At 30.8% G+C, this 19,975-nt stretch overlaps 1 pseudogene across 1 annotated transcript in view; it reads right to left on the minus strand.

Annotated features, from left to right (window-relative positions):
* Positions 1-19,975, minus strand: part of LOC149539034 (pentatricopeptide repeat-containing protein At1g08070, chloroplastic-like) — a 52,966-nt pseudogene that overhangs the window by 20,946 nt on the left and 12,045 nt on the right. The window contains exon 2 of the transcript XR_016356153.1: positions 19,955-19,960. The product of XR_016356153.1 is annotated as a pentatricopeptide repeat-containing protein At1g08070, chloroplastic-like (transcript). The remainder of the gene's footprint in view (positions 1-19,954; positions 19,961-19,975) is intronic.

The following is a 19,975-nucleotide window of genomic DNA, read 5'->3' on the forward strand; positions in this document are numbered from 1 at the left end:
AAATCCTAGTGAAAAAAAATAGTGCATAACTTTTTACCACTAACACCTACACTTATTTGGACTACAAAAATGGATAGCTTGTCTTGAGACCTTTTCGTTGATATATGATATGCCTAGGTTCGGGCAAAAATCATGCATTTGGTTCTCATTTGAAGTTGTTGACCATAAATGGATGAACAATCCATTCTTCATGTAAAAAAAATCACTTTATTAGAAAGTATGAGACTTTATAATAGAAGCTCCTTTATTTAAAAGCTTCATTTTTAATTTGGCAATCAAATCTTTCAAATTTAATATTCACCTTTATCCTAATTAGCCATACTTGCTTCACATGTGGGCCCCTCTCTTTATTCCATTTAATATTCAACTTTTACCTTTGACATTTAAATATTTCCCTTTTCTTGGAATGCATGTTCAACTTCACATATGAGATTGTCAATACTTTATTATTTTAATTTCCCTCCAATTTTCAACTTGGTCAAACCCATGTTAACTGCCACGTGGTAGTGTAATATTGGTCCATATGTCCCACATCACCTACCATGTCAATGCCAAGTGGCACCTTCTAATTGGTGGGTTTGTACACTAGGCTTGTTCCACCACATGGCTACTTATCATTATATTGTGATGCCATCTCAGGATCACTATGTCATCAACAAAATAACGACATTGTGCCACCTATCTAGCTTAGCCATATTATCACCTTGAAACATGTGTTATGTGTCACCGTCAAAATTGTCCACCTAATCGCCTTGTCACTTTATCACCTACCACATGTCGAGATTGACGTGAATAATATGGTGATCTACTATGTTGATCACAACAAAGTGACCGTCTGCCATGTATCATGTCAATCATGACAAAGTGACCTTTTTCTAGGTATAGTTTCTCCACCTTGTCTTGACTTGAAGTGTGTGCCACATGGCATCATGTCTCAACACTAACACGCTAAGTGTCCAAACTAATTTGCTTTATGTCAAAGAGGAGTTTATTTGTGCGTGGGACCCACCCAACCAACTTGAAGACAATGACTAAATTTTGATCGACAGTTTAAAGGCATCGTGCTGACATGACAACTTGTAGATGAACTAGGACATGGGTAGTGGCTATCCAACCACAAATTCGTGGGTTGGATGTTGATGCCTCTATGCCATGCATGGCCTACATCATGTAACCTTTTCCAGTACTATTATTTTTCATTAGTACTACTTCTTTATTTCTTTTCTTGAGAAACATTTGCCTATTGGTCCATTGTTGGTCAGGTCAAATACAAATGCCCATTAAAAAAGTTTGTAGTTTATTTTAAAAAAATGTATAGAATATTTTTTGTTATAAATAATTCAAAGTGATTTGTATCAAATTAATATTTTTTTTCATCATCGAATACATTTTGATCTCAATAAATAGCTCGTTAATTGAATTGTAATAATATAATAATAATATATTAATTTAATGAAAATTATTAATCATAATTGATATTTATTGATTGTCATTCTTTTTAATAATTGTGTAGAAACTTATAGGAAAAAACATTTGTTGATATAAAATTAAAACATATTATTTTTAAAAGAGAATCTTATTAGTATAAAATGAGACTTTGTTTAAAAAAAAATTTAAAAAATCTTATCAACATAAACAACTTTTATTTTCATCAAGTTAACATATTATATTTATATTCTTACATTTAATCAATTTTATTCTTGTATAATAAAATTTTAAAAAGAAATATACATATGTATATAAATTATATATTTTTATGTTGATGACTTAATTAATATTCAATTTGTCATTTTTTATCAATAAGAGGCCAAAGTCAAGGTTAATTATTATTACTTTTTGTGATTTGTTATTATGATTATTAGTTAAGCTTGAGTAGTTTTGAACCCAAGAACTCCCATTTAAGAGGTTCACAATTTACCATTGTGTTGTAGGCTCTTGCCTAATTTGTAATTATTTAACTAAAGAAAAATATTTATTTATAAAAAATGGAAACCTGTCCTTTCACAATTAAGAATGTCTATTAGCTTGCAATATAACTTAAAAAAGAATTATTATCAATTTTATTAATAAATTTTACTAAATTAATATAATATAATATTTATTCTATTAAATTTAATAAATTAATTAATTATAATACACATTAGAATTTAAAAATATGTGTCTAAACTTTAACAACAATCACATTGTATAATAAATTCATGTAGATAAGGTAATACAAATAAACTAATATTTAAATTATTGTTTATTTTGATGTTAATGACTAATTGATTTTATAGTTTAAAAATTTGCATGCAATCTTTTAAGTTATCATTATTGTATTATAATTTTATAGAAAATCACTTTTTGAAGATGATAACATTTATTTTAAAAAAAAACTAAAAATCTAATCTCAAATAGTGTACATAAACTTATTCTTTCACAAAGAAGAATGCATATTAGTTAAAATAAACTTATTCATTTAAAAAAAAATTTAAAATCTTATCAATTATGTTTAACAATTTTCACTAAATCAATATATTATCATATTTATACCATTAAATTTAACAAATTAATTATTGTATAATAGACTTTAATTTTAAAAATATTTGTTTAAGCTTTCTTTTTTTATCAATAAACAGTCTAAGTCATGTATATTATATTAATTAAATATAAAAGATACAATATAGTTACTCAGCCCAGACGGGCATTAATAGGATATTTGTTTAAACTTTCGCATCAATATTATATAATAATAAATTCTTGTAGATAAGGTAATTAAAATAAAGTAATAAATAAATTTAAAAATTTGATCAGTAAATCACCGAAGCCTTGTATTATATTAGATGAATAAAAAAGAGTTTATAGAGTTCTCCATTCAAAGAGGCATTGGTAGGAAAGAACAGAGTAAGAAAACCTCTAGTCTGGCCCAAGACAGAAGTCCTATATTATACATATTTAAAAAGGGCACACCCTAATGTAAATATAAGTTATTTCTTACAAATTTATACAAATTTGATGTATCAATATATGACAAAGAAACTTCCAAGGAAAATGGAACAACATGCTCGAGGATAGACAAGATATCAGACTTATGAATCAAATTTTTTACCATAAAGTAAAGATCTGTCCTACATTTGCATGACCAAACATGACTAGCTTCTAATTGGGGATTAGTTGCCAAAGTTAAGGAGACAAATAATAACCTAGGGAGGAGTAAAAGAAACCAAACAACACACTTGGAAGGCTCTGCAAAACAGAACCCTTTAAATATGTTGCCCTTTCCTTCCTATGCCATTTTTACCACACTTCAAAACTCCACATTAATAGTTAGTGCATAGTATAATTATTAGTTAATTACATAAATTCAAACTATCTAATATTTGGCATAAGAGACAAACAATAAGTATCCTGCTCTATACTAATGAAATTTGCCAATTGTGTTTAACATTATGATTATAAATATATTCTTATCTTATATCTGCTATGCTATTTCTAGTAACATTCTTCTCTCTTACTAACTTTTGAGGCTTATTTGATTAGATTATTGGATTACCATTAACTTTTTGTGGTGCTATGTAATGAGTGATGTTAGTAATCTATAAAATATTCCTTGTATTTGATAACCCTTGAGATCCTTTGAGTTCCTATGCTTAACTAATGGTTAAGATTACAAATTATAGGATGAATTTGTAAGTATAGTCTTCCTATATAGCTTATGCCTTAAAGTTGTAGCTTAACAATCTCTAAATAAGTTTTAAACAACTATGTCTAATATGTTGTTTCCCTCTTTTGATATTAAGAAACCTTGTAATCAAAGTTAAAGCTTGCTGAGCCTATGCCTACCTTGTAACCATGATACATTAAGCTTCTAAACCAACCATAAACAAAAACACAGAGCCATAAACACATGAAAAGGAATGAATTTAGAGAAGAGCAAGAGAAAAGTCCCAAAATTGAAGCAATAGGACAAACCACCAAGAGGGGCCAAGCCCAAGAACACTAATGAAACATAGAAGACAACAACAGGGATGAGAAAATGTAAGATATATATTCATGATATGATATATATACATTGGAAATATATACAATAGTCCAACAAGCACATAAGCTACCCATTACATTGAAGTAACCAAAAAACTACCTAGGGTAAAATGCATAAAACCTAGAAACAAAGAATATAATAAGAAAGGGCACCATTGTCCAACCAAAAAGCCTTAGAAGAATATAACCTGACAAGCTGACAGAAAAAACCACCCAAAAGCCCCAACATAGAAAGGGAGAAAGAGCCACCATGATCGCAAAAGCATCATGAACACCAAAAAAGCTGCCAGAACTAGGCCAACAATCCTAGCTACGCACCGACATCCTCCTTCCAAAAGACAATGATGATTTTAGAAGCTTCCCCAATATATTTGGCTCGAGGCCCAGGAGGAACTGATAAGTGCTTTTGGCTCTTCTCAACTTATCTAAATTAGGAAGGTAGAACTCCACGGCTTCCAAGTCTAAAAAGTCCACTCTTGGATGAATGTATGGATCAAAGGCATTCAGGTAATTCAAGATCCAATCCTTGGCAAGATCCTCTACAATACCTCTCTAGCGTAGTAGAAACTAAACACTGGCTTCCATCCTAGGCCATTCACAAAAAAAGAGGATATTATCCTGGATAACCATTGTGGGGTGCCTAGGAACAATAGCAAGCTCAAAAATCCCTGGTGGGTGAGCCATGTAAGCTTCTAGAAAAGGGATTTTGAGCTTCTCATCAATGCTAAAGACCACCTATTCTAGACCTACCAACCAAATAGGATCAAATATGTTATAGTTGAGCCAGATAATATCCCATTTCTCAACTTTGGCCCTAACTAGGCATCCAATCCAAATACCTATAATGTCACTATTAATATGCCATGAAAAGTCATAATTAAAGATGTCTTTTCCTAAAACCCTACAAATGGCTACCCTACTCATATCGTCTATGGGTTTGAGCAAATAAGTCCATCTCTTAGGCTTCACATTACCTCGAAAGGCCATAGTTCAGACTTCAATAGCATGAAACAGACTAATATTAGTATCCATGTTGACACCTGCCCTAGAAAAAACTACGCTCTTATGAAAAAATGCAAAGATAAAAGGTCCAACACAAATTTATAGAGGCTTCAACAAAGTCAAGAAAGATCTAAAAAGAATCAGGTGATGATGCAATCACAATACTACCGGGTAATGATTCATGCAACACGAAGGATAACAAGAAGGAGTGCCAAAGATCACAAGTAGTCAAAGTGATGAAACCACATAAGCTAAAAAATCGGAGCAGAATTCACACCTAATGCGGATAATCATATAACCTAGTGTCAAGGGGAATGCTATAGAAGTCTAAATGTCAAGATTACTTCAGCAAACTAAATTTAATTAATCAATTTAATATTTTCTCTATCCGTTCTTTTGTTAGCTAATAGGTTTGCTTCTATATTACCTTCTCTATATATCTTTGTAAACCTTCTTCAAATTTATCCAAAAGCCAGATAGTTTTTTTTCTAGTTTTGAATTTAATATCCAATTAGGGGTCTTCCCTTTTCTAAGCACATTAAGGATGATCTGTGAATCTCATTCGATTATAATCTTCTTGATTTTTAAGTTTATACTTTGTTTTATCCCTTCATGTATTGCTTCTAAATTTGCCATATTATTTGAGACTATTCCCAAGGGCTTATCTCATTTCATGAGCTAATTTTTGGATTCTTCCCTAATTATACACCCTATTCCTACTACTCTCGAGTTACCTATAGAGGCTCCATCAAACTTAAATTTCTTCCATCCTTTAGGTGGGGGTTCCCATTTGCATTTTTTTTGGCTATTCTATTCTTGTTTTTATAGATGATAGGTGGATTAATTAGGTGTTTCCAGTTCTTTTTTATTTTCTACATCTCATTCTGAGAAGGAACCTTCTTCTTTTGAAGTTTTTTTGAGATCACAATTTATAACTTCTATAATACTTGCTTCAATCTTGTTAACAAGAGATAATATATTAAGTTCTTCATCACTAAAGATTTGTCTATTTCTTTTCTTCCATATCTCCCATGCTAGAATTATTGGAGTGATGTTCCAGAGTTTTTTGTATACCTTCTTATTAATTATTTTGGCCACCCTATTAGGTGATCTTGCCACATCCTTGGGTGTGGGGCTGACCAATTCAGTTTGAGTTTAAGCCATTCCTAGCATTCCTTAGCATATTTGTATTGGTACAAGAGATGCTTTGTAGTTTCTAAGTTTTCTTTTCAGAGGATGCATCTCGAAGGGCCTTCAAATCCTATTTTCTTGATTCTATCTGTTGTTAGGATTCAATTTTGAGAGGTTTCCCATAGAAAGATGCCTGCTTTGGGTAGACTTGTTGGGTCCCAAAAAAGATTTACATGAATTTTTATTACTTCCCATCTTTGTGAATTTATTATTTGATTACATCCCTCCTTTACCTTGTAAATTTTGTCTTTGGAAACTATCCAGATAAGCTTGCCCTCCTTGTTGTAATAGTTGAATGGACGCTCTCTAAGAATAGCTTCTAGTATCTCCTAGTCAGCAGGGTTGAGACCTCTATTTTCTAAGGATTTCCATTTCTATGGGGCTTCTTCATTAGAGGGATCATGTTGGCTATAATCCTCTACCTTGGATATCCAATTAATCAAGAGTGGGGTGCCCATTCCAAGAGTCTTCCTAGAATAGGGCTTTGTCTCCTCTACTTATATCCCATGTTTCACAATCAAGGGGAGGCATTTTATTATAAAAATCCATGCTACAAAACCTTTGGGGGGGTTCCTAGTTCTTAATAATGATGTGCTATCTGATGCATTCATATATTTATTTTACAAAATTCTAGCCCATTTGTTGTCTCTTTCTTGATACATTCTCTAGACTTGTTTTACACCTAATGCTTCATTTTGCCAATCTAGATTTTTAATTCCTAGCCCCCCTACTTCTTTAGGCCTACAAATTTTTTTCCATATTATTAAAGATGCCTTCTTCTTATCCTCTATGCCTTTCCAAAAGAAATCTATCAGTTTTGTTTCTATTTTCTAATTGATATTCTTAGGTAATTGTGAACATGCTAGCTGATAGATGGGTATTACTGATAGAAATGCTTTGATTTTTGTTGATTTCCTAGCTTTGGTTAACCATTTTCCTTTCCATGCTTTTGTATGATTATCTATTCTTTCCAATGTTTGTTCCCAACCTCAATTCATTTTGACCTTTTTATCCAAGTATTATTCCTATATATTTACAATGGAAGGTACCTTTACTGTATCCTATTTCATTGCAGATATATTCTTCTCTTTCTAATGGTATATTTAGGATTTTTTATTTTTTATTTTTTTGCATTAATTTTTTTCCCTGATGCTTTTGTATAGTTGTTTAGGATTGTTTTAATATTGTGTGTTTCTCTTTTAGTACTAACTCCAACTAGTATTGTGTTGTCAACAAATTGTTGATGTGTGGTATTAGCCACATTCTCTATGACCTTAATTCCTTTAATTTTCTTTTCAATTTGTGTTATCTTAATTGATCTCCTGAAGGTTTTAGCCATCATGATGAAAAGGAAGGGAGAGATAGGGTCACCTTGTCAAATCCCCCTAGATATGCTAAAGAAACCTTCTAGAGTTTTGTTTATAAGGAGTGAAATTTTAGGGGTGGATATACACTAAAAAATGATGTTAATCCATTGATGTGAAAATACAAATGCTTCTAATGTTTTACATAGGAATCTCTAGTCTACTTTATCATATGATTTTTGAATATCTAGTTTTAGTAACATGCATGCTTCTTTATTCTTTAATGTTGAATGGATTTTTTCTTGTATGATTGAGATGCCATCTAGAACAGATCTCCCAGGTAAAAACCCTATTTGTTCTTCTCATATTAATTTAGAGAGATATTCTTTTAAAGTTTGCTAAAGCTTTAGAAATTTTTTTATAGATAGTATTGTAGAGAGCAATAGGTCTGAAGTCTCCTAGTTCTTCTGCCTTACTTTTCTTTGGGATTAGGGTTAGGAATCTATGATTAATTTCTACAAGTAGTTTCCCCCCTTTTCTTGATGCTTCTATTGCTTTCCACAAATCTACTCCTATAATTTTCCAACATTTTTGGAAGAAGAAAGCTTGAAATCCATCTGGTCTTGGTGATTTATCCAGATTGATATTAAAGAGATTTGTTTTAATCTCTTGTAGAGAAAAAGGTTTATTGAGAGATTTATTATCTTCTGTTGTGAAGACCTTAGAATTTTCTTTCAACATTTCCTCTTGTTTTACTCAGTTAGATGATTTGTAATTATTAAGGATATATTAAAATTCCTATGATTTTAGCTGGAGTGCCTGTTGAATTTCCTTGTATATCTTTTATTTTTGATATATTATTAGTAGCTCTATGTTGTAAGGCACTAGTATGAAAGTATTTTGTATTGCAATCTCCTTCTGCTAGCCATTTCTCCCTAGATTTTTGTTTCCAAAACACCTCTTCTTTAGCTAAAATTTCTTCTTGTTTTAATAAGTATTCTTTTTCTTACAAATATGTTTAATTATTCATTCCCTTTTTGATAACTTCTTTATTTATTTTTTCCAACTTTTCTTCTATATCCAATTTCTCTTTAAATATGTTGTTGAATTGTGCTTTATTCCATTTTAGTATTTTTTCCTTTACCATCTTTAGTTTAGATACAAAGAAGAACATTTTTAATCTATGTACTTGTCCTTCTTGTCACTAGTTTTTTATTTTTTCATAAAGTTTTTGTCAAGGAACCACATTTTTTCACATTTAAATGGATTTCTTGTGGGTTTAGATGGTTCCTTGATATCTATTTTTACAAGAAAATGATCTGAACCTGCCAGTGGTAAGACTTCTGCCTTGATTTCTCTCTCTAAGCTACTTAAGTCCCCTTTAAAAAAGAATCTGTCCAACCTTTCTTCTATATGGCTGAAATATTTTCTTCTATTGTTCCATGTATATGTTCTATTTTTAGTTGGAATATCTATGAGTGAGTTAGTCTCTACCCATTCTCTGAAATCCTCTATTGCTCATGGAATTGTCTAAATCCCCCCATATTTTTCTTCCCTTTTTAATATTGTGCATTGAAGTCTCCTCCAATGATAAAGTTCTCATTCTATTGATTAATTAAGAATGTGCTGATCTCATTCCATGCTACTAATTTATCTATTGTTGGGGTTGGTCCATAGACATTTATTACTATGATCTAGAGATTATTTTTAATACTTGAACTCTACATCCCATCCAATTAGGATTTGTGGCTATCATTTCTAGATCGATCTTTCAATAATTCCATAGTATTCCCAGTCCACCCAAGGCTCCATTCAATTCTTTAAATTCAGATTTCTAGATTCCTAACTTCTTTCCTAACTTAGTTCCTTATTTATTTAATTTTCTTTCTTGAATTAATAAGATTTATGTTTCAAAAAATGTGAGGTTATGCTTCAACAAGTGATTCTTGCTAGGGGCATTTAAGCCCCTAGCATTCCATGTTATTCTCATTTATCCTTGGGAAGGTTCTTTCCCTTCCCACCTTGTAATATTTCACTAATCTTAGTTTGTTACTTTGCTTGCCCTACTGCCTCCCTAATCTCTCTTAGTGATTTTCATCCTCTTTTAAGTTTTTTCTTTCCACAATTAGGTGTTTTCAAACCTTCTTGGTTGATGGATATTCCCAGATTTTCTAAATTTGATTGATGTCTAACCCATGCTTAGATCTCTAACTAGTCTTCTACTTTATGTTCACCCTCTGATAAAATCTCTTTAATCATTTGATCATTTAATGGATTGTCTTCTTCATCTTTAGTCTTACCTTCCCCCTAAATTCTACAATTTTCTACTCCTTCCCTAGAGATTTTTTCCCCCAGGAATCCAAACTCTTCCTAGGATGTATTATCTCCTAGCTAATTTTCCTGATCTTCTCTTGGTTTGATTGATTGACTGCTACTCTGTTCTGATTCTCTAAATAAAGTTTCTATCTCCATTGGTATCAATAGATCTATAAATGTCTTGTCCTCTATCCTAATTACCTCTTATCCAGATCAAACATATCCATCCCACTGATGGGTGTCTGCTAGAACTTATAGCTTTTTTTCTTTGATTTTTTTTTTTTATGGTAACATTACTCCATTGTGTTGATTCAACAACTGGTATGCAAGGACTTTGGTTTTCTTTTTCAATTATTACTTCTTTCTTTTCTATAGGGATCTATTCTTGATTAATATTTTTCTCTACTCTCATTATTTTGTTTTTGTCTATTACCATCTCTATTTCTATCCACTACACTCTGATCCATGTCTATCTCCTCTTCTAATGCTTTTGTCTCTATATTGCTTTCTCTTTCTGTATTATTTTCTAATTTTGACCTCATGACTGACTTGCCTTTATGTTCTATGTAATTACAACCTGCTATAGTAAATTGATCTTCCATATCATTTTGTAGGAGCAACGCCTCATGAGAAAGCATGTTCAATTTTTTCATATTGAACTCTATTTCTTCTAGGGTTTTCTTATTTTTCCTGCACTCTTTACAATTTCTATATTTATCCATTATGAATTGATAATCTATATTTTTCTTCCTTTTTATCTTTGGATCTTTTGTTTTTCTTATGTTTTCCCTCTAATCTTCTTGCTCTACTTCCTTTTCCTTCAAGACTTGACTGTTTGTGTTCTCTTAATCCTTTGATTTTCTTTTTCCTTGTGTCCTTCTTCCTTCTTCTCCCTTTTTCTAATGTTCCTTAAGGCTTCTTTCAAATCATTCTTTATGTTTTCCTTTTTAAAGTTTACTCCAATTATTTCATTGATTTCTCCTTCATATTTAGTAAAGGTTAATTTATATATTGATCTGTTTGTTATGATTTTTTTCATTATAGGTTCACTTTGTTTTGTTTTCATTGAAACTAAGAATCTTATCTTACTTGATTTATAATGGTTTACTTCAAAACCTATAAGATCTCCTAAAGCTTGCCCTATTATATTTATAATGTTAATGTCATTTAGTTTTGAGGGAATATTTGCACATTCCATCCAGTTTATTGTCTGTATATTTTGATTGTTATTTTCATTAAAGTTAGGTTGTCATGCTATGAATTTAATTGGGTGCCCTTTATAATAATAATTTGATATTTCTACCAGTTCGTTCCTAATATTATGATCTTGACATTGCAAATACCAAGAGTGATTATCAAAAGGGGTTATGCTACTTACCTTTTCACTGTAGATCATTGGTAAGTTCCTTTCCAAGTTAGCTTTATATCTTGTCAGGCTATTCTAGATCACATATATTCTGAGATTAGAGCATTCCTGCCATTTTGCTTCACTATATTCATTGCTAATTATAATTGTTTCATTGTTTTCAACATTGTTTATTTCTCTAGGAAGAGGGTTAACAAGTTCAATCCACTTGTTTTCTACAAGCTACTTCTTCTTATGTAGGGGTATATATACAGATGGCTTGGGTGTTGTTACTACAATATTAGTCGATCTATCTATATGTTTATCGGTAGAGGTGGTGGCAGTTTTTGCTTCTTCACTAGGGCTTTAGACTGGTGCAGATAGGGTTTAGAGATTCTTGTAGGTATGTTGTTTGCTTCTGAAACCTTTTTGGGTTGAGACAAAATAAATAGGCTCAGGGTATTAATAATAGAGGTAGACCTTCAATGGTGCTTGGTTTTGAGATTGGCTGATCATAGCTATGTTTTCAATTTTTTCAATTTTTGACTTGCTACCATCCATCTTAATCTTTGTTCTTCTAGTTATAGATTATAACTACACTCTAATTTGCATGGAGCCAGATTAGGGTTTCAAAATTATTAATCTTTGCAGTGGTTTTACTAATTCACCATTCTTCCTAGTTCGTGGATAAAACTTCAAACCGGTTTTGGATTGGAAAAAAGCTCTTCCCTATTATCTAATGGTGATTTGATGACCTTTTAGGGAGATTCCATAGTCTGGAATAATTCATTGGGGCATGTGGATGATTTTCCCTTTTATTGTCGAGTCTTGCTAGGTGCCCTGCTTTTTTCATGAATTTTGTCATTTTCACTAGGCAAAGTAGAATAGCTATGGAAAGTAATCAATAGATTATTCTTCTAATAATGTAATGATTAAATTAATTTTATAGTTGAAAAACTTTCATATAAATTTGAAAACTTATTTAAGTCACCACATGCAGCCTTGATTAATAAATTCTAATATATGAAAACTTATTTTAAAAATTAGGTATATATGTATATTTCTATTTAAAAATTTATTGTACAAGAATTATAATTTATTAATTTAAAATAAAATTATAATGTGTTAACTTGATGAAAATAAACATTGTTTATGTCGATAAGATTTTTTTTTAAAACATTAACAAAGTCTCATTTTATACCAATAAGATTCTCTTTGAAAAATAAATATGTTATAATTTTGTATCAACAAACATTTTTCCCTATAAGTTTCTACACAATTGTATAAAATAATGATTATCAATAAATATCAATTATGATTAATAATTTTCATTAAATTAATATATTTAAGCTAGTAGGCTTATTGTGGGAGCTTTGCTCCCAAAAATTACTATTTTGTCAGAAATGTTGTAAGATCTCCTTTGATTTTAGATTGATTTTCTGATGAGCTATTGGAAAAACCATATTTTTTTATAATTTTCAAAAATGAAAATTTATTCTTCTCAATCTCAATTTTAATGTTTTGGCAAGTTTCTATTTTGATTTCTTGTAGATCTCATAGTTCATAGATTCACATCTATTTTCTATTTTATATATTTGTTCATTTAATTTTATTGATATTTTGAACATGTAAACACGGCGGCCACTACTTTGCACCTACTAAAGGATAATCAGGAAGAGGACTTGACTCAAGAAGACTCCAGAATGTTGTTTGATTTCCTAGCAGAGGATTGGGCCAATGCCCTCCTTAAAGGGAAGGATGCAAAGAAGCCCAATTAGGGCTTGTTCCCCTTGGTTTTCTATGTTTTATGGTTTGTTGGTTCATGAACTTCATATGTTTTAAGATGGTTTGGCCTTTGTTTATAAACTTTTTCATTTTAAGTAATACTATTTTAGGCAATAGTAGTAAGATGCCCTGCAAAACCTTTTATAATGATCCTTTCGGTGTTGTTTTTATTTGGATTGGCAATAGTAGGGGGTAATTTTGTTTAGTGGTAATCTGTTGGTTGTTGGCCAGTTTGTCTATTGTAAGAGTTGACCCCCTTGTTTTGGCTACTTTTTAATTCAAAAACATTGTAAATTACTATTAATTACTTCAATTTGATATTCATGTAGAATAGGCACCATAAAATATGAACAAAATATTATTTTTCTTACAACAAATAGACAATAGTACTCAACAATATAAATATTTTTAAAATTTCAATTAATTTAATTTTAAAAAATACTATTGCTTTATATTTGATAGAAAATTAATATAAATATTAAATTATTCACATATTTTTAAAGAAAAATAATTTTAAAATTTTTTAACAAATATTTATTATTTTATTATTATTTTAATTTGATAATTTTTTAAATATCCATTCTATGTAATCATTTATAAATCTTAGTATTCATAGTGCTATTATTTGTGACAATTAAAATTCTCTTATTTTTCTAGGTCAAATGAATAATATCTTCAAATGCTAAAGTTTATATATGAACATATATAATTATAGTTTCAATATTATAGAAAAAAAACAATTCTATGAACCATGCCCAAGAAAAAATATTTCTATGGTATGAGACTTTTAAAAATAAATAAATATCAAATTTTATTTTATTATCTACAATTAAAAATAAATTATATGTATTCACAAAAAATATACTCTAATTTGAAAATTTGACATTATGTTATTTGTCTCATTTTTTAGAAGAGCTTCATTTATGTATAGATTGTCATTATCAGTAGTTAAACTATGTATATATATTTAAGCTATGAGTATGTGACAATTTGATTTTTATTTATAGGGTTGATAGGTACTTTACATCATGTTTCCAATGTAGGATTTGATCATATATTTCTTATTAATAGAATTTGTAAACTATTATATAATTTTTCCAAGATTTAACAATAAAAAATATTTAAATACTATATTTAAATATATTAATTATTTTTATATTAAATCTAAAGGGTCTTAGTAGAAATCTTATTCTTTCACAAATGACTCCTATTGGCCAATTGAGTGTACATAAACACACAACTACTAGTATTATATTGTTACTATTCAATTTCATGAACTATTTACTAAATTTGAACTGCATTCAATAATGCAAAATAATGAAAAAATTGATACAAATCAAGCCATGAAGGCATAGGCATCTAGCCCATGAAGTTCATGGCTTGATAGTCGCTGCCCATGTCCTAGTTTGTCTACAAGTTGTCATGTCATTACCATGCCTCTAAAGTTTCAATAAAAATTAAATTGTTGTCTTCAAGTTGGGTGGTCCCACGCTCAAACAAAATCCTCCTTGACATGGTGCTAATCATTGGTAGATGATATTACACTTGTATGATGTTCTTGTTGTTCCATTTTCGACGTGTAGGTCAACATTTTCCATGATGCCCATTGAGGTATGATGCTTTAAATTATACTTCGTGTATTTATTAAATCATGCATTTTGATGGATGGATGACGTGTAGGTCAATATCCTTGGGTAATGTCCCGTGTTACATTCTTAAATGGATAATTATTTGTTAATCCTTGATTATGGTGATTGAAATAGTTGCTAACTATTCAACTAGGGTTTTGCTTTCTTACTCATGTGTTCTTGCAATTGATAATGTGGCAATTGCTTAGCAAAACATGGTTTTTACATATGATAGAATAAAGTTGAACATATAGGTCAACTTCTTCTGATATTTTCATTTATGGTATAGTCATGTGATGATATGTTGTTTTCGACAATTTGGTCGATAATTGGTTATAAAATGTAATATTTATTGCACCTATCATTTCGACATGTAAGTTGGAAAGTAGAATGAATTTGCAAAATTAATTGGAAGATATTGCATCTACTTGTTGATTCAACTATTTGTAGACAATTTTTGACTAACTTGACTTGACTTTTTGGCCTATGTGGCAAGCATATGAAATATGGTCTTCCTATGAGAATGCAAATGGGTATGTATAGATCCCTCTTTTATCTACTTTGGTAATATTTTTGCATTGGTGTTATGTATATATGATGATCCACCATGCATGTGACTTCTACTTTATAGAAAGTTGTTGACTCATTTTATTTAGTCAACCTGGTCAATGCATGACGATTCACAATTGGTCATCTTGAGTTATATGTTTGACTCCTTGTTGATATGTTGTTCGACATAGGATTAGTCATATTGTATTTGACTTAGATTTTTTGGATCAATGTTTCTTTGATACATATGACCGTGTGGCCTTTATATCATCCATTTACTTATCACATTGATTAGATGAATGTCATTAATTCTCAACTATATGACATATTATGATGTAAATATAGTTGGATGTCAACTTTTGCAAGCATTTAGATGCATAATGATGATTAAATGTTAATGATTATATTAATGATATTATATGTGCATGTCATTATATTTCATGATGATTCAAATGAGGATGAGTTAGGTGTAATGGGATTGCATTACTTGATTATGTTTCGTGGACACTAGTCTATTGATGTGGACAATTACTCACCTAGCGAGCACCACATGTTAGATGATGTATGGTTGATTATTTAAGTTACAAATGATTAAGATGTGATTAAAAGTTGAGTTAAGAAGTTATAAAGTGAAAGGAAAAATGCTGACCCCTATTACTTGAATACTAACATTGTGAATGGGCTAAAACCAATATGAGTGTATGTGTATATGTATGGCAGGAAGTGGATATGAAGTACCTACTAGTGGGTCAAATCCATGTGTTCCAAGGTATGATAAGTAAGCACAGGTATGTGTGTGATATCATAAAATTGTAAGGTAATGTATTACTAGAATTTTGAAAAATCATGGAGATAAGGAAGTAATTGATTAGATATTTCATTTGATAATTGATTTGATTTATGATCTATGTGGATTGATATTTGATGTTGTTCCTATGAATCAACAGAGGGAACAACACATCATAAGAAAGGGGGAATATTGTTAGAGAGAGGTAGTCTAACCTTGTAAAACTATAGAATGGTAATGGAATTCACACACTCACATTGAAAAGGTCTTGAAATGATTAATTATTATGCATGCTTACTTCATGTGTGTTTATTTATGTATTAGATCTTTGCTAATAATATCCTTGAAAAGTTGTACGTTAACATTATTAGAATGCATTTCAATTGAAAATTTGGTTTCATTTAGGGAAAAATATTTGATCTTGTTGATTAAATGGTAAGATCTAAATGTAAGTACATGCATTATCTTGAATGTTAAACAATGAGAGTTAGATTTTGATTTCTTTAATATGTTTTTCTTCAATATTTTCTTAGATATGATTAAAATTTCTGATATATCACTGCATCAGGATGATGCCTTCTTTCTAGTGGGAGAGGATGTCATAACCCAATTCACATAATCCAGAATTATTGCCCTTAAGGTTCCATGTTGGATTTCATTAAAATCATTTTAATATTTTTATATAAATTGACGAGTAACATTAAGGTAACAATCGTGAAGAAGATAAGTAATTCCTAACAAATTAGTTATGTTTTGGCATGAGAACCGTTACCAAGAATCATCAGTTGGAGCTTATATCAAAAATATATTGGAGAATAGGGGAGGTAAGAAGTTCAATGGTGGATGACGTGAAAGCATTGGCACCCATTATGCAACATGCATACACAAAATTCAACCTCTCTGTCGGGATCGATCCTTCCATAGACTTTGAGACAATAGAGATTTCTGAAGAATGTATGTGTCAGATTTTCTAGTCTCCAAAATGCTGTGGAATTATTGCCTTGGACAAGTCCTCAGGCCAACTAATTGGAGTTTCTTTCCTCCACTTCATAGGAGAGAGTCTTCAACAAAGTGGGCCTGTGTTTGCTGATCCCACCCATAACAAAAAGGGAGTAGGGAAGGCTATGATGAGTGCTTGATAGAGAGGGAAAATGCTACAAACACTAAATCCATTAGTCTTGTTTAGGAGAAAGATTGGAGGCAACGGTTGGGAAAAAGAAAAGGAAGGAAAGCTTTGGGAGGGGAGTCTCAGCAACAAAGTTAGCACCTTCAAATAGTACCAAGTTCCACTATATATTTATGCATGTTATTGATTTATGCTCATTCTAAACTGTAAGTAATAGGTAAATAATTTGGATCTTGTCAGTGGTTTTCCTTGTTCCCAAACTAACTAAATAGCTTCTTAATTACACCTGAAAACATTTCATTGCTCTTTGTTTAATCAATGGATTATATTAGTTCATTAGATTTTAAGGATATTTTGTGGGGGAAAATCTAATACTATTCAAACTTTGGAAATAAGCCATTACATTTGTTACATTTGGAAAGGGATTGGGCAATAAACCTTATCATTTTTTTCCCTATTAGTTGCAAAGGCTTTAATATCTTGTGCTTTTTATTGAAAAAATGTGAGCCGCTATCAAAACTTTGTCTTTTCCAGTGCATCAATGGCGGCGTGAACCATTTGGCTAGGAAGAAAATTAGTTTAAGATATGGTGATGCATTTGAGTTCTTCATATTTAACTAATTGTAGAAAGCTTTCCAACAAAAATGGTTTTCGAATGTGGTTTAGTTTGTGAACAATCATAGACGCATGCCATGCCATTTTCCAATAGAGAACCTAGAGGAAAATAAATCTAGATTAGTCAAAAACGAAAACCTCATTGTGGGGTGGCTCATTGAAACAAATACAAATCTTCCTTAATTAGCATACTATTTGAAGTTGTGTGGAATGTAGCTAAGGCCTTTGAATGGAGGCATTTTAAACATGAACCTTTAAAACCATCACTCAACATCTCACATTGTATTGTGGAGATGGAAATTTCTATGGGTGTGTGACCCTACCTCAAAAACTTGTAGTTTGTCTACTTCTTGTCTTGTATTGTTTATTTAATATGATGTGATTGTGTCATGATATGCTTTTCGTGGCAATGTTATATGTGGATGGTTGTTATTGCAAATTGTGAGTGCGTTGTTTATATTTAACCAATTCCTCCTTAAAGTTTAATTGCCTTTTTCTATTGAATCTTGGTAAGTTCCCCACAAGGGATGCTATGAGTATGAATTCAGGTTTCTTTACCCTTGAGCACTCAAAATGGCTTTATAAGCCATATTAATGAATCTATGGTTAAAGTAGAACCTAAGTTGACACTCTTGATATGTTCTCTTTGGAGATTATAGCGTGTTGTATATTCGGTGGACTCACCTACAACCCATTGTATCCAAGATGATGTACCCCAACCACAACAATAGAAAGTGTTATGAGTTATTGTCAAATTAACATGTGTTGTAGGGTGTGGTCAAACTTATTATGTTGATCATCAACTGAATATAGTGTGTTGAATATACAATGTGTTAAATATCATAGATTACAACTAAAAAGAACCTAATAGCAAATTAGTAATTGATTGTATTGCTAGTTTGAGGGACAAGAAAGATTGATGGCATGTTTTGGAATGGACACCTAGCTTAATAACATAGGTTGTAATAAGTACATTTATTAAAAGATTTGAGTTATGTTTGAAGCTTTCCTATTTGTAGATAGTGCATTGGGATTTTGTTCTCAATTCTAAGATTATTTTATTTATGAAGTATATTGTTATAATGAATGTTGTTGAGTACATTCATAAATTTCTATTGTTATGTTGAATTGTTTGAGTTGTATTGCATCAGTGTTGACATGTTGATACTCTAAGTACATTTAGTTTACACATGTTAAATTGTACACCTATATATTGGTGGTGCATAGTGGAAATTTGAATGTGACAATAAATAGATCTGTATATGTAGATTAAGGAATGTTGATGACTTTCTTCTTTATGCATCTTTTGCATTGTCTTGAGAGGTGTTAAGTGTAGAATACCTTTCGAGGATATAACTATTCATGTATGATTTTTGAATTTTTATCCATGTATAATGACAAGACATGCATATGGGATACTATGTACTTCAATGTTGGATACCCATTATTAATTATTTTTAAGTGTTGGAGATGAGACAGACGCTAAAATGGCAACCAAGAATAAGGTTGTTTTTCCATCTTGTCGAACTATGTTATTTGACGCTTGAATATTTATGAGACTATTTTGCTACACAATTCCATTACTACTCATAGTTTTTCTTGTTTAGTCTTCCTCGATGCCAGGCTAGGTATCTTTCATGTCAGGAAAGATTATGAGGAATCTTAACAGTTTCATGGTAGGGTGGTAAAGCACTCCTACAATATTCTTGCCCCTTGTGTTCTTAGACAGGTTCTAGAGTTCATTTCAACTTGGTTGTTATGGTTAGACCATCTGGTATCTGGTATCCAGTATTGGTAATATGGTAATGAAATTATGGTTTCTTTTAGCTTTGAGCATATATGTATATGTATCATTTATGTTAAAGTTAATGATAGTTAATCAACTAATGTTGATTGGTCAATATTCAAAAGAATTTGAATCTTGTTGAATTTTCCACATTTTATGGAGATTGTTGATGTGGCATTGGTTTTGTAGGGGCAGTCTTTACATTCAATAAGGACGTTCTTAAATTTTTTTCATTTTTTTTCCAAATTTTTTGTGGTCGAAAACAACAAAAAATTTGGAAAAATTACTATGTTTTTGTAAATTTGAAAAAATAAAAATTGATTTTGCTTTTTCTTTAGTGCATTTTGTTTGGAGATTAGCTTGTCCCCTACTTTCCTTCCCTAAATTCGGGCTTAGTTCCATATTTCCCATATTTCAAGTGTAACATCTCTAACACTTCAAAATAACAGTTCACAAGCCTGAGAATCCTTGTCTCCATTCATGCATGTGGACTATGAAACGTCCAACTACAAGAAGTATGT

This window comes from Cupressus sempervirens, chromosome 9, assembly GCF_028749045.1.
Source record: "Cupressus sempervirens isolate cs-2001-9-10 chromosome 9, ASM2874904v1, whole genome shotgun sequence".
NCBI lineage: Eukaryota > Viridiplantae > Streptophyta > Pinopsida > Cupressales > Cupressaceae > Cupressus > Cupressus sempervirens.